The sequence below is a fragment of the Ipomoea nil genome, unplaced genomic scaffold (assembly GCF_001879475.1).
Source record: "Ipomoea nil cultivar Tokyo-kokei standard unplaced genomic scaffold, Asagao_1.1 scaffold0465, whole genome shotgun sequence".
In the NCBI taxonomy this organism is placed as follows: Eukaryota; Viridiplantae; Streptophyta; class Magnoliopsida; order Solanales; family Convolvulaceae; genus Ipomoea; species Ipomoea nil.
Genome location: NW_017616893.1, coordinates 2,584,265 through 2,600,978, shown reverse-complemented (window position 1 = coordinate 2,600,978; position 16,714 = coordinate 2,584,265). Strand labels below are relative to the sequence as shown.

The 16,714-nt window shown below is 37.0% G+C and overlaps 6 non-coding genes across 6 annotated transcripts; all 6 read right to left on the bottom strand.

Moving 5' to 3' along the window:
• Positions 1–5,913: 5,913 nt before the first annotated feature.
• Positions 5,914–5,986, bottom strand: TRNAV-UAC. The gene has a single exon. It is a non-coding gene; the product is annotated as a tRNA-Val (tRNA).
• A 4,134-nt stretch (positions 5,987–10,120) lies between these two features.
• Positions 10,121–10,193, bottom strand: TRNAV-UAC. Its single transcript has one exon. It is a non-coding gene; the product is annotated as a tRNA-Val (tRNA).
• Positions 10,194–14,101: 3,908 nt separating this feature from the next.
• TRNAL-UAA lies at positions 14,102–14,174 on the bottom strand. Its single transcript has one exon. It is a non-coding gene; the product is annotated as a tRNA-Leu (tRNA).
• A 416-nt stretch (positions 14,175–14,590) lies between these two features.
• TRNAV-UAC lies at positions 14,591–14,663 on the bottom strand. Its single transcript has one exon. It is a non-coding gene; the product is annotated as a tRNA-Val (tRNA).
• A 1,392-nt stretch (positions 14,664–16,055) lies between these two features.
• Positions 16,056–16,128, bottom strand: TRNAV-UAC. Its single transcript has one exon. It is a non-coding gene; the product is annotated as a tRNA-Val (tRNA).
• Positions 16,129–16,544: 416 nt separating this feature from the next.
• Positions 16,545–16,617, bottom strand: TRNAV-UAC. The gene has a single exon. It is a non-coding gene; the product is annotated as a tRNA-Val (tRNA).
• Between the last annotated feature and the right edge of the window lie 97 nt (positions 16,618–16,714).

The following is a 16,714-nucleotide window of genomic DNA, read 5'->3' as shown; positions in this document are numbered from 1 at the left end:
TGCATAAACAAATATAGAATCGAGACAAACCTCGCACACCCCACTGGTTCGCATTCCGCCGACGGGCAGAGACCCTAGAGGCAATCCCCGCCATGGCCCGCCCGGAGTTGAGCCTATTGTTGAATGCCGGCGAACGTGAGCTACCCCGGCAACTGGACCCTCTGGATGCTTTCGCGTGCCTGCGCGACAGAGCGGATGGCGGCGGCGTCGGCGAGAATGATAGGCCGGACCAGCATCTCCTAGAGCGGCGATTGCCACCTGACCTTGCCATCGACACTCACCCGACGAGAACGACAGCTACGCAGTGCTCTGTAGAGTGAAATACAAACCCCCGATCCCGCTAAACCCACACCAATCCTACTTGCCCCCGTACAATTACCAAACCGCCCACACAATAACTCAGTCTACGCAAGTGCCCAATGTGGTGGAGTGCACCATGGCCCCGTGCACACTAATCCTCATCCGTTGCACAAGCAAAAATGCACGGCCAAGATGTTTGTGCACGTGTGGACATTAACAATAGTTTGCACTAGAATACTTTTCTATATATATATATATATATATATATATATATATATATAATGTTAAATGTAAGTATGTAACTGTACTGCTTTCGTCTCCCACTCAAATTAGAATTGAAAATTATCAAACTCCCTAATGAATTTATTAGTATATGTATTATTTTAATTAGATTTATTAATATAGGTGTTATTTTTAGGATTTTAAAATTTAGTTTAAAAAGTTCGGTTAATTGGTTAACCGACCGATTAACCGAAAAAAATTTTGATTCGGTTAATTCTTCCAAAAGGCTGAACCCCAACCCTAAGGGCCCCCCACACTCCGACCCGACAGAGCATTTGGGAGGATGTAAATCATGATAACTCAATGATTATTTTTAAATAAGTATTTCAAAGTATATCAATGCAATATTATATAGGAGATGTTTATGCATAGGTAAATAAATGTTGAATTTGTTTATTTAAATAGGTAATTCAAAGTATATAAATTCAAGATAATATATGAGAGATTGATTATAATTGTCACTAAAATAAATGTTTGCAACTTTGTAATAACGCTAGTCTAAATACTTAGTCTTAAAGCGATAGTCTAAATAAATAATACTTTTGGTTTAAATTTCTCTAATTCTTCTTAATTCTCTTTTGGATAGCATTGTCATTGTTTTAATCTTCAGTACATGTCTTCTCCTTTTTTTTTTTTTTTTTTTTGGTAGTGTGTCATGTGCAATTTGGTTACTGGGGCAGCATAGAGGGATTCGTCGCGGGCCTGGTTCAAACGTCTACACGATTTTTTACTCTCTGCAGGTTTTGCCGCATCTAAAACTGATGTCTCCCTCTTTCATTACTTAACCGGTGCCTCCTAGGTGTTCCTATTGGGCTATGTGGATGACATCATCATGATGAGCGATGACTCCGCCTTAATTGACACACTTCTGTTGCGTCTCTCGTCCACTTTTAAAATACGGGACCTGGGCGCACCCAGCTTCTTTCTTGGCATTGAAACCCTGTTAACAGGCGGTGGTCTAGTCCTCCCTCAGCGGCGTTATATGAGTGATCTGTTAAATCGAGCGGGAATGACTGATTGCAAGTCTCTTGCAATCCTCGCGTCGGTTACACATGTTGTGACACCTTCCACTGATCCATTTTATAATCCCACTGAGTACCGACGTTGGCTGGTGTGCTGCAGTATTTGACTATCACTCGGCCTGATCTTTCCTATGCGGTTGACCGGCTGTGTTAGTTTATGCATGCTCCAACTGAAGAACATTGGGGACTTCTCAAACGTGTCCTACGCTATGTTAACTTTTAAGGGCATGTTGGATTATGGTCTATGGCTGTCTGCATCACCTTCTTGTGAGATTCATGCTTTTTCAGATTCAGATTAGGCTATGTGTCCGATCGACCAGAAATCAACCAGTGTGTACGCGGTGTTTCTAGGTTCCAACTTGGTTCTTGGGTTTCACGCAAGCAACGCATTGTGGCTCGATCTTCGACAAAGGCTGAGTACAAGGGCTCGCTGATGTTTCAACCGAGGTTACATGGATTGTGTCGTTGTTATGCGAGCTTGGTCTACATTCTGGTACTCCCGCCACTCTTCGGTGCGACAATCTTGAGGCCACATATCTTTGTGCTAACCCCGTATTCCATGCCAGAACCAAGCATGTCGAGATCGACTACCATTTTGTCCGGGACAATGTTGCTTTCGGGAAATTTCAGGTCAATTTTGTGTCTACGAAGGATAAGCTAGCTGATATTTTCACGAAGCCGTTACTGGATCCACGTTTTAGGCTTCTGCGGGACAAGCTCAATGTTGTCTCCCTTCAACCTTGTGCTTGAGGGGGTGTGTTAGTGTAATTAGGAATATATGTGGTCAGGATTAGTTTGACTTAACTGGTAACCTATTGTATATGAACAAATACTTTACTTGTATTTTGTATTATCACATTATGTATTCTGATACTCAATCAATAACAAACACTTTCTCTCATCGTTGCAACCACCACTAAATATACATTTACGTGACGGTTATATATAATTGTCGCTAAGTGTGTGTCGTTAAATATCCAGATTTTTGTAATGTGTTATCCCATCCAGAGCACATTACTGTGCCTTCTAGTGCACATTGTTGTGGATTGCATGTGATGAATTTTTTTAAAAAAGATTAGTTGATGAATGGCTGAGATGCAATCGCACGTTTTACCTGTGGCATCTTTTTCACTTGAACCCTTATATATATATATACTAGTTACGACATGTGTATTGCGCAAATAGTGTTTCGGAATTTATCAAATAAAGTATCATTTGGTATCACGACGTATATCAATGCAAGATTTTCAAATTTTTCGTAAAAGTAAATATTTCAAGAATGTATAACTATGACCTATGGCAAAAATGTTGGATCAACTAGTGTAATAGCCGTTTTAGAGGGAAGCACCTTCACTGGATAATACCGAAGCATAGTTTTTGCAACACAAACACTATTAATTGGCGTGTTCCATGCTTCCTTTTGTTGTCACTTTCGCACTTTTAGTGCCTTGGCGCAGTGCACCTTAAAAAATAGGACCAAATTATCCTCCGCCCCACCACCCCCCCCCCCCAAAAAAAAAAAAAAAAAACAAACGAGGCTAATGTTAGAGTGAGACAACATATTCTAGTGAGACTATAAGACACAACATAAATGTACATTAGATTGTGTACACTCATGCAAATGTTGATGCAAAGGATTGAACTGAGGACTTTCAATGTGTAAAACTAACGTGATAACCATCACACCACACCAACTAGTTAAAAAAAACAAGATCTGAAATGGAAAAAAGAAAGCAAAAGGTCAACCCTAACCAAGACGAGGTGATCGATTCTAATCAAAACGGTTAATAGGGAGTTAATCAAGAAAGGCAATAGACGGGTAATTGCACGAATCAAGATTCAAGAAGGCCAATAGACGAAATTATGCAAAAAGTTTGTTGAGTTATCCCCCAAAATAAGATGAACTTCCATCGTTAAAATATGTTGATACGAAAGGAGCTCTACAGAAGATAAATGTTGATGCCCAAGATAAAAACTGGGAAGGAACTCTGCAAAATATAAATGCATCAGTCCCCAAGATTGAACTGGGGACTTTTAGTGTGTAAGAGTAACGTGATAACCACTAGACCACAACAACCTATTTAGGAAAAGAAGCGTTGATATTTTCACGAAGCCGTTTCTGGCTCCACGTTTTGGGCTTCTGCGGGACAATCTCAATGTTGTCTCCCTTCAACCTTGTGCTTAAGGGAGTGTGTTAGTGTAATTAGGAATATATGTGGTCAGGATTAGTTTGACTTCACTGGTAACCTATTGTATATGAATAACTACATTACTTGTATTTTGTATTATCACATTCTGTATTAAGATATTCAATGAATAACAAACTCTTCCTCTCATCGTTGCAACCACCACTAAATATATATTTACGCGGCGGTTATATATAATTGTCGCTATGTTTGTGTCGTTAAATCTCCCGTTTTGTTGTAGTGTGTTATCCATTCCAGAGCACATTGTTGTGCCTTCTAATGCACATTGTTGTGGATCGCACGTGACGAATTTTTTTTAAAAAGATGAATTGATAAATGGTTGAGATGCAATCGCACGTTTTACCAGTGGCTTCTTTTTCACTTGAACCCTTATATATATACTAGTTACGACATGTGTATTGCGCGAATAGTGCAATGCTCAATGTGTATTTTTAAATTAGTGTTTCAGAATTTATCAAATAAAGTATCATTTGGTATCATGACGTATATCAATGCAAGATTATCAAATTTTTTCGTAAAAGTAAATATTTCAAGAATGTATAACTATGACCTATGGCAAAAATATTGGATCAACTAGTGGAATAGCCGTTTTAGAGGGAAGCACCTTCACTAGATAATACTGAAGCATAGCTTTTGCAACACAAAACACTATTAATTGGCGAGGCTCATGTTAGAGTGAGACAACATCTTCTCGTGAGACTATAAAACACTACATAAATGTATACTAGATTGTGTCCACTCTTGTTGGGTAAATTACAAAATATATGCAAATTTTACTGCCCAAGATTGAATTGGAGATCTTCAGTGTGTAAGACTGACGTGATAACCACTACACCACACCAACTAGTTGAAAAGAATAAGATCTGAAATGGAAAAAAGAAAGCCAAACGTCAACCCTAACCAAGAAGAGGTGATCAGTTCTAAACAAAACGGTTAATAGAGAGTTAATCAAGAAATGCAATAGACAGGTAATTGCACGTATCAAGATTCAAGAACGCCAACAGACGAAATTATGCAAAAAGTTTTTTGAGTTATCCCCCAAAATCAGATGAACTTCCATCGTTAAAATGTGTGGATACGGAAGGAGCTCTACAGAAGATAAATGTTGATGCCCAGGATAAAAACTGGGAAGGAACTCTGCAAAAGATAAATGCATCAGTGCCCTAGATTGAACTGGGGACTTTTAGTGTGTAAGACTAACGTGATAACCACTAGACCACAACAACCTGTTCAGGATAAGAAATGCTGATATTTTCAAGAAGCAGTTATTAGCTCCACATTTTGGGCTTTTTCGGGACAAGCTCAATGTTGTCTCCCTTCAACCTTGTGCTTAAGGGGGTGTGTTAGTGTAATTAGGAATATATGTGGTCAGTATTAGTTTGACTTAACTGGTAACCTATTGTATATGAACAACTACATTACTTGTATTTTGTATTATCACATTCTGAATTCAGATATTCAATCAATAACAAACTCTTCCTCTCATCGTTACAACCACCACTAAATATATATTTACGGGGCGGTTATATATAATTGTCGCTATGTTTGTGTCGTTAAATATCCCATTTTTTTTTTATTGTGTTATCCATTCCAGAGAACATTGTTGTGCCTTCTAATGCACATTGTTGTGGATCGCATGTGATGAATTGTTTTTAAAAAGATGAGTTGATGAATGGCTTAGATGCAATCGCACGTTTTACCATTGGCTTCTTTTTCACTTGAACCCTTATATATATACTAGTTACGACATGTGTATTGCGCGAATAGTGCAATGCTCAATGCGTATTTTTAAATTAGTGTTTCAGAATTTATCAAATAAAGTATCATTTGGTATCATGACGTATATCAATGCAAGATTATCAAATTTTTTCGTAAAAGTAAATATTTCAAGAATGTATAACTATGACCTATGGCAAAAATGTTGGATCATCTAGTGGAATAGCCGTTTTAGAGGGAAGCACCTTCACTAGGTAATACAGTATTAATTGGCGAGACTCATGTTAAAGTGTGACAACATCATCTCGTGAGACTATAAGACACTACATAAATGTACACTAGATTGTGTAAACTCTTGTTGGGTAAATTACACAAATATATGCAAATGTTAATGCCCAGGATTGAACCGAGGACCTTCAGTGTGTAAGACTAACGTGATAACCACTACACCACACCAACTAGTTGAAAAGATCTATATCTGAAATGGAAAAAAGAAAGCCAAATGTCAACCCTAACCAAGACGAGTTGATCGGTTCTAATCAAAACGGTTAATAGGGAGTTAATCAAGAAAGGCAATGTACGGGTAATTGCACGAATCAAGATTCAAGAAGGCCAACAGAAGAAATTATGCAAAAAGTTGGTTGAGTTATCCCCCAAAATCAGATGAACCTCCATCGTTAAAATGTGTTGATACGGAAGGAGCTCTACAGAAGATAAATGTTGATGCCCAAGATAAAAACTGGGAAGGAACTCTGCAAAAGATAAATGCATCAGTCCCCAAGATTGAACTGGGGACTTTTAGTGTGGAAGACTAACGTGATAACCCCTAGACCACAACAACCTATTCAGGAAAAGAAGCGCTGATATTTTCACGAAGCCGTTACTGGCTCCACGTTTTGGGCTTTTGCGGGACAAGCTCAATGTTGTCTCCCTTCAAACTTGTGCTTAAGGGGGTGTGTTAGTGTAGATAGGAATATATGTGGTCAGGATTAGTTTGACTTAACTGGTAACCTATTGTATCAGATATTCAATCAATAACAAACTCTACCTCTCATCGTTGCAACCACCACTAAATATATATTTACGCGGCGGTTATATATAATTGTCGCTATGGGTGTGTCGTTAAATATCCCGTTTTTTGTAGTGTGTTATCCATTCCAGAGCACATTGTTGTGCCTTCCAGTGCACATTGTTTTGGATCGCATGTGACGATTTTTTTTAAAAAAGGATGAGTTGATGAATGGTTGAGATGCAATCGCACGTTTTACCTGTGGCTTCTTTTTCAATTGAACCCTTAAATATATACTAGTTACGACATGTGTATTGCGCGAATAGTGCAATGCTCAATTTGTATTTTTAAATTAGTGTTTCAGTATTTATCAAATAAAGTATCATTTGGTATCATGACGTATATCAATGCAAGATTATCAAATTTTTTCGTAAAAGTAAATATTTCAAGAATGTATAACTATGACCTATGGCAAAAATGTTGGATCAACTAGTGTAATAACCGTTTTAGAGGGAAACACCTTCACTGGATAATACCAAAGCATAGCTTTTGCAACACAAAACACTATTAATTGGCGTGTTCCATGCTTCCTTTTGTTGTCACTTTCACACTTTTTGTGCCTTGGCGCAGTGCACCTTATAAAATAAGACAAAATTCTCCCTAAAAAAAAAACACAAACTAACGAGGTTAATGTTAGAGTGAGACAACATGTTCTAGTGAGACTATAAGACAGAACATAAATGTACTCTAGGTTGTGTACCCTTATATTAAGTAAATTACATAAATAAATGCAAATGTTAATGCTAAAGATTGATCTGGGGACCTTCAATGTGTAAGATTAACGTGATAACCACTACACCACACCAACTAGTTGAAAGGAACAAGATCTGAAATGGAAAAAAGAAAGCCAAAGGTCAACCCTAACAAAGAAGAGGTGATCGGTTCTAATCAAAACGGTTAATAGAGAGTTAATCAAGAAATGCAATAGACAGGTAATTGCACGTATCAATATTCAAGAAGGCCAACAGACGAAATTATGTAAAAATTTTGTTGAGTTATCCCCCAAAATCAGATGAACTTCCATCGTTAAAATTTGTGGATACGGAAAGAGCTCTACAGAAGATAATTGTTGATGCCCAAGATAAAAACTGGGAAGGAACTCTGCAAAAGATAAATGCATCAGTGCCCAAGATTGAACTGGGGACTTTTAGTGTGTAAGACTATCGTGATAACCACTAGACCACAACAACCTGTTCAGGATAAGAAACGCTGATATTTTCAAGAAGCCGTTACTGGCTCCACGTTTTGGGTTTTTGCGGGACAATCTCAATGTTGTCCCCCTTCAACCTTGTGCTTAAGGGGTGTGTTAGTGTAATTAGGAATATATGTGGTCAGGATTAGTTTGACTTAACTGGTAACCTATTGTATATGAACAACTACATTACTTGTATGTTGTATTATCACATTCTGTATTTAGATATTCAATCAATAACAAACTCTTCCTCTCATCGTTGCAACCACCACTAAATATATATTTACGCGGCGGTTATAAATAATTGTCGCTATGTGTGTGTCGTTAAATATCCCGTTTTTTGTAGTTTGTTATCCATTCCAGAGCACATTGTTGTGCCTTCCCGTGCACATTTTTGTGGATCAAATGTGACGATTTTTTTTTTTAAAAGGATGAGTTGATGAATGGTTGAGATGCAATCGCGCGTTTTACCTGTGGCTTCTTTTTCACTTGAACCCTTATATATATATACTAGTTAGGACATGTGTATTGCGCGAATAGTGCAATGCTCAATTTGTATTTTTAAATTAGTGTTTCAGTATTTATCAAATAATGTATCATTTGGTATCATGACGTATATCAATGCAAGATTATCAAATTTTTTCGTAAAAGTAAATATTTCAAGAATGTATAACTATGACCTATGGCAAAAATGGTGGATCAACTAGTGTAATAACCGTTTTAGAGGGAAACACCTTCACTGGATAATACCGAAGCATAGCTTTTGCAACATAAAACACTATTAATTGGCGTGTTCCACGCTTCCTTTTGTTGTCACTTTCGCACTTTTTGTGCCTTGGCGCAGTGCACCTTATAAAATAAGACAAAATTCTCCCTCAAAAAAAAAACACAAACTAACGAGGTTAATGTTAGAGTGAGACAACATGTTCTAGTGAGACTATAAGACAGAACATAAATGTACTCTAGGTTGTGTACCCTTATATTAAGTAAATTACATAAATAAATGCAAATGTTAATGCTAAAGATTGATCTGGGGACCTTCAATGTGTAAGATTAACGTGATAACCACTACACCACACCAACTAGTTGAAAGGAACAAGATCTGAAATGGAAAAAAGAAAGCCAAACGTCAACCCTAACCAAGAAGAGGTGATCGGTTCTAATCAAAACGGTTAATAGAGAGTTAATCAAGAAATGCAAAAGACAGGTTATTGCACATATCAAGATTCAAGAAGGCCAACAGACGAAATTATGCAAAAAGTTTTATGATTTATCCCCCAAAATCAGATGAACTTCCATCATTAAAATGTGTGGATACGGAAGGAGCTCTACAGAAGATAAATGTTGATGCCCAAGATAAAAACTGGGAAGGAACTCTGCAAAAGATAAATGCATCAGTGCCCTAGATTGAACTGGGGACTTTTAGTGTGTAAGACAAACGTGATAACCACTAGACCACAACAACCTGTTCAGGATAAGAAACGCTGATATTTTCAAGAAGCCGTTACTGGCTCCACGTTTTGGGCTTTTTCGGGACAAGCTCAATGTTTACTCCCTTCAACCTTGTGCTTAAGGGGGTGTGTTAGTGTAATTAGGAATATATGTGGTCAGGATTAGTTTGACTTAACTGGTAACCTATTGTATAAGAGCAACTACATTACTTGTATTTTGTATTATCACATTCTGCATTCAGATATTCAATCAATAACAAACTCTTCCTCTCATCGTTGCAACCACCACTAAATATATATTTACGCGGCGGTTATATATAATTGTCGCTATGTTTGTGTCGTTAAATATCCCATTTTTTTTTTATTGTGTTATCCATTCCTGAGAACATTGTTGTGCCTTCTAATGCACATTGTTGTGGATCGCATGTGACGAATTTTTTTTAAAAAGATGAGTTGATGAATGGTTGAGATGCAATCGCACGTTTTACCAGTGGCTTCTTTTTCACTTGAACCCTTATATATATACTAGTTACGACATGTGTATTGCGCGAATAGTGCAATGCTCAATGCGTATTTTAATATTAGTGTTTCAGAATTTATCAAATAAAGTATCATTTGGTATCGTAAAAGTAAATATTTCAAGAATGTATAACTATGACCTATGGCAAAAATGTTGGATAAACTAGTGGAATAGCCGTTTTAGAGGGAAGCACCTTCACTAGATAATACTGAAGCATAGCTTTTGCAACACAAAACACTATTAATTGGCGAGGCTCATGTTAGAATGAGACAACATCTTCTCGTGAGACTATATGACACTACATAAATGTACACTAGATTGTGTACACTCTTGTTGGGTAAATTATACAAATATATGCAAATGTTAATGCCCAGGATTGAACTGGGGACCTTCAACGTGTAAGACTAACGTGATAACCCCTACACCACACCAACTAGTTGAAAAGAACTATATCTGAAATTTAAAAAAGAAAGCTAAAGGTCAACCCTAACCAAGACGAGGAGATCGGTTCTAATTAAAACGGTTAATAGGTTGTTAATCAAGAAAGGCAGTAGACGGGTAATTGCACGAGTCAAGATTCAAGAAGGCCAACAGAAGAAATTATGCAAAAAGTTGGTTGAGTTATCCCCCAAAATCAGATGAACCTCCATCGTTAAAATGTGTTGATACGGAAGGAGCTTTAAAGAAGATAAATGTTGATGCCCAAGATGAAAACTGGGAAGGAACTCTGCAAAAGATAAATGCATCAGTGCCCAAGATTGAACTGGGTCTTTTAATGTGGAAGACTAACGTGATAACCACTAGACCACAACAACCTATTCAGTAAAAGAAGCGCTGATATTTTCACGAAGCCGTTACTGGCTCCACGTTTTGGGCTTTTGCGGGACAAGCTCAATGTTGTCTCCCTTCAAACTTGTGCTTAAGGGAGTGTGTTAGTGTAGTTAGGAATATATGTGGTCAGGATTAGTTTGACTTAACTGGTAACCAATTGTATATGAACAAGTACATTACTTGTATTTTGTATTATCACATTCTGTATTAAGATATTCAATCAATAACAAACTCTTCCTCTCATCGTTGCAACCACCACTAAATATATATTTACGCTGCGGTTTTAAATAATTGTCGCTATGTGTGTGTCGTTAAATATCCCGTTTTTTGTATTGTGTTATCCATTCCAGAGCACATTGTTGTGCCTTCCAGTGCACATTGTTTTGGATCGCATGTGACGATTTTTTTTAAAAAAGGATGAGTTGATGAATGGTTGAGATGCAATCGCATGTTTTACCAGTGGCTTCTTTTTCACTAGAACCCTTAAATATATACTTGTTACGACATGTGTATTGCGCGAATAGTGCAATGCTCAATTTGTATTTTTAAATTAGTGTTTCAGTATTTATCAATAAAGTATCATTTGGTATCATGACGTATATCAATGCAAGATTATCAAATTTTTTCGTAAAAGTAAATATTTCAAGAATGTATAACTATGACCTATGGCTAAAATGGTGGATCAACTAGTGTAATAACCGTTTTAGAGGGAAACACCTTCACTGGATAATACCGAAGCATAGCTTTTGCAACACAAAACACTATTAATTGGCGTGTTCCATGCTTCATTTTGTTGTCACTTTCGCACTTTTAGTGCCTTGGCGCAGTGCACCTTAAAAAAGAAGACCAAATTCTCCCCCAAAAAAAAACACAAACAAACGAGGCTAATGTTAGAGTGAGACAACATGTTCTAGTGAGACTATAAGACAGAACATAAATGTACTCTAGGTTGTGTACCCTCATGTTAAGTAAATTACACAAATAAATGCAAATGTTGATTCCAAAGATTGAACTGGAGACCTTTAATGTGTAAGATTGACGTGATAACCACTACACCACACCAACTAGTTGAAAAGAACAAGATCTGAAATGGAAAAAAGAAAGCCAAAGGTTAACCCTAACCAAGAAGAGGTGATCGGTTCTAATCAAAACGGTTAATAGAGAGTTAATCAAGAAATGCAATAGACAGGTAATTGCACGTATCAAGATTCAAGAAGGCCAACAGACGAAATTATGCAAAAAGTTTGTTGAGCTATCCCCCAAAATCAGATGAACTTCCATAATTAAAATGTGTGGATACGGAAAGAGCTCTACAGAAGATAAATGTTGATGCCCAAGATAAAAACTGGGAAGGAACTCTGCAAAAGATAAATGCATCAGTGCCCAAGATTGAACTGGGGACTTTTAGTGTGTAAGACTAACGTGATAACCACTAGACCACAACAACCTATTCAAGAAAAGAAACGCTGATATTCTCAAGAAGCGGTTACTGGCTCCACGTTTTGGGCTTTTGCGGGACAAGCTCAATGTTGTCTCCCTTCAACCTTGTGCTTAAGGGGGTGTATTAGTGTAATTAGGAATATACGTGGTCAGGATTAGTTTGACTTAACTGGTAACCTATTGTATATGAACAACTACATTACTTGTATTTTGTATTATCACATTCTGTATTTTGATATTCAATCAATAACAAACTCTTCCTCTCATCGTTGCAACCACCACTAAATATATATTTACGCGGCAGCTATATATAATTGTCGCTATGAGTGTGTCGTTAAATATCCCGTTTTTTGTAGTGTGTTATCCATTCCAGAGCACATTGTTGTGCCTTCCAGTGCACACTATTGTGGATCGCATGTGACGAATTTTTTTTTTAAAAAATAAGTTGATGAATGGTTGAGATGTAATCACACATTTTAAATTAGTGTTTCAGTATTTATCAAATAAAGTATCATTTGGTATCATGACGTATATCAATGCAAGATTATCAAATTTTTTCGTAAAAGTAAATATTTCAAGAATGTATAACTATGACCTATGGCTAAAATGGTGGATCAACTAGTGTAATAACCGTTTTAGAGGGAAACACCTTCACTGGATAATACCGAAGCATAGCTTTTGCATCACAAAACACTATTAATTGGCATGTTCCATGCTTCATTTTGTTGTCACCTTCGCACTTTTAGTGCCTTGGCGCAGTGCACCTTAAAAAAGAAGACCAAATTCTCCCCCAAAAAAAAACACAAACAAACGGGGCTAATGTTAGAGTGAGACAACATGTTCTAGTGAGACTATAAGACAGAACATAAATGTACTCAAGGTTGTGTACCCTCATGTTAAGTAAATTACACAAATAAATGGAAATGTTGATGCCCAGGATTGAATTGGGGACCTTCAGTGTGTAAAATTGGCATGATAACCACTATACCACACCAACGAGTTAAAAAGAACAAGATCTGAAATGGAAAAAAGAAAGCCAAAGGTCAACCCTAACCAAGAAGAGGTGATCGGTTCTAATCAAAACGGTTAATTGGGCTTTTGCGGGACAAGCTCAATGTTGTCTCCCTTCAAACTTGTGCTTAAGGGAGTGTGTTAGTGTAGTTAGGAATATATGTGGTCAGGATTAGTTTGACTTAACTGGTAACCAATTGTACATGAACAAGTACATTACTTGTATTTTGTATTATCACATTCTGTATTAAGATATTCAATCAATAACAAACTCTACCTCTCATCGTTGCAACCACCACTAAATATATATTTACGCGGCGGTTATATATAATTGTCGCTATGTTTGTGTCGTTAAATATCCCATTTTTTGTAGTGTGTTATCCATTCCAGAGCACATTGTTGTGCCTTCCAGTGCACATTATTGTGGATCGCATGTGACGATTTTTTTTAAAAAAAGATGAGTTGATAAATGGTTGAGATGCAATCGCACGTTTTACCTGTGGCTTCTTTTTCACTTGAACCCTTATATATATACTAGTTACGACATGTGTATTGCGCGAATAGTGCAATGCTCAATGTGTGTTTTTAAATTAGTGTTTCAGTATTTATCAAATAATAAAGTATCATTTGGTATCATGACGTATATCAATGCAAGATTCTCAAATTTTTTCGTAAAAGTAAATATTTCAAGAATGTATAACTATGACCGATGGCAAAAATGTTGGATCAACTAGTGTAATAACTGTTTTAGAGGGAAACACCTTCACTGAATAACACCGAAGCATAGCTTTTGCAACACAAAACATTATTAATTGGCGTGTTCCATGCTTCCTTTTGTTGTCACTTTCGCTCTTTTAGTGCCTTGGCGCAATGCACCTTAAAAAAGTAAGACAAATTCTCCCCCCCCCCCCCCCCCCCAAAAAAAAAAAAAATCATAAACAAACGAGGCTAATGTTAGAGTGAGACAACATCTTCTAGTGAGACTATAAGACACACAGAACATAAATGTACTCTAGGTTCTGTACCCTCATGTTAAATAAATTACACAAATAAATGCAAATGTTGATGCCCAGGATTGAATTGGGGACCTTCAGTGTTTAAGACTAACGTGATAACCACTACACCACACCAACTAATTGAAAAAAATAATATCTGAAATTGAAAAATGAATGCCAAAGGCCAACCCTAACCAAGAAGAGGTGATCGGTTCTAATCAAAACGGTTAATAGAGAGTTAATCACGAAATTCTATAGATAGGTAATTGCACGTATCAAGATTCAAGAAGGCCAACAGACGAAATTATGCAAAAAGTTTGTTGCGTTATCCCCCAAAATCAGATGAACTTCCGTCATTAAAATGTGTGGATACGGAAGGAGCTCTACAGAAGATAAATGTTGATGCCCAAGATAATAACTGGGAAGGAACTCTGCAAAAGATAAATGCATCAGTGCCCAACATCTTCTCGTGAGACTATAAGACACACACAGAACATAAATGTACTCTAGGTTGTGTACCCTCATGTTAAATAAATTACACAAATAAATGCAAATGTTGATGCCCAGGATTGAACTGGGGACTTTCAATGTGTAAGACTGATGTGATAACCACTACACCACACCAACTAGTTGAAAAGAAAAATATCTGAAATTGAAAAATGAATGCCAAACGCCAACCCTAACCAAGAAGAGGTGATCGGTTCTAATCAAAACGGTTAATAGAGAGTTAATCACGAAATTCTATAGATAGGTAATTGCACGTATCAAGATTCAAGAAGGCCAACAGACGAAATTATGCAAAAAGTTTGTTGCGTTATCCCCCAAAATCAGATGAACTTCCATCATTAAAATGTGTGGATTCGGAAGGAGCTCTACAGAAGATAAATGTTGATGCCCAAGATAATAACTGGGAAGGAACTCTACAAAAGATAAATGCATCAGTGCCCAAGATTAAACTGGGGACTTTTAGTGTGTAAGACTAACGTGATAACCACTAGACCACAACAACCTATTCAGGAAAAGAAACGCTGATATTTTCATAAGCCGTTACTGGCTCCACGTTTTGGGCTTTTGCGGGACAAGCTCAATGTTGTCTCCCTTCAACCTTGTGCTTAAGGGGGTGTGTTAGTGTAATTAGGAATATATGTGGTCAGGATTAGTTTGACTTAACTGGTAACCTATTGTATATGAACAACTACATTACTTGTATTTTGTATTATCACATTCTGTATTTAGATATTCAATCAATAACAAACTCTTCCTCTCATCGTTGCAACCACCACTAAATATATATTTACGCGGCGGTTATATATAATTGTCGCTATGTGTGTGTCGTTAAATATCCCATTTTTTGTAGTGTGTTATCCATTCCAGAGCACATTGTTGTGCCTTCCAGTGCACATTATTGTGGATCGCATGTGACGATTTTTTTTAAAAAAAGATGAGTTGATAAATGGTTGAGATGCAATCGCACGTTTTACCTGTGGCTTCTTTTTCACTTGAACCCTTATATATATACTAGTTACGACATGTGTATTGCGCGAATAGTGCAATGCTCAATGTGTGTTTTTAAATTAGTGTTTCAGTATTTATCAAATAATAAAGTATCATTTGGTATCATGACGTATATCAATGCAAGATTCTCAAATTTTTTCGTAAAAGTAAATATTTCAAGAATGTATAACTATGACCTATGGCAAAAATGTTGGATCAACTAGTGTAATAACTGTTTTAGAGGGAAACACCTTCACTGAATAACACCGAAGCATAGCTTTTGCAACACAAAACATTATTAATTGGCGTGTTCCATGCTTCCTTTTGTTGTCACTTTCGCTCTTTTAGTGCCTTGGCGCAATGCACCTTAAAAAAGTAAGACAAATTCTCCCCCCCCCCCCCAAAAAAAAAAAAAATATAAACAAACGAGGCTATAAGACTAGTGAGACTATAAGACACACAGAACATAAATGTACTCTAGGTTCTGTACCCTCATGTTAAATAAATTACACAAATAAATGCAAATGTTGATGCCCAGGATTGAATTGGGGACCTTCAGTGTGTAAGACTAACGTGATAACCACTACACCACACCAACTAATTGAAAAAAATAATATCTGAAATTGAAAAATGAATGCCAAAGGCCAACCCTAACCAAGAAGAGGTGATCGGTTCTAATCAAAACGGTTAATAGAGAGTTAATCACGAAATTCTATAGATAGGTAATTGCACGTATCAAGATTCAAGAAGGCCAACAGACGAAATTATGCAAAAAGTTTGTTGCGTTATCCCCCAAAATCAGATGAACTTCCGTCATTAAAATGTGTGGATACGGAAGGAGCTCTACAGAAGATAAATGTTGATGCCCAAGATAATAACTGGGAAGGAACTCTGCAAAAGATAAATGCATCAGTGCCCAACATCTTCTCGTGAGACTATAAGACACACACAGAACATAAATGTACTCTAGGTTGTGTACCCTCATGTTAAATAAATTACACAAATAAATACAAATGTTGATGCCCAGGATTGAACTGAGGACTTTCAGTGTGTAAGACTGATGTGCTAACCACTACACCACACCAACTAGTTGAAAAGAAAAATATCTGAAATTGAAAAATGAATGCCAAAGGCCAACCCTAACCAAGAAGAGGTGATCGGTTCTAATCAAAACGGTTAATAGA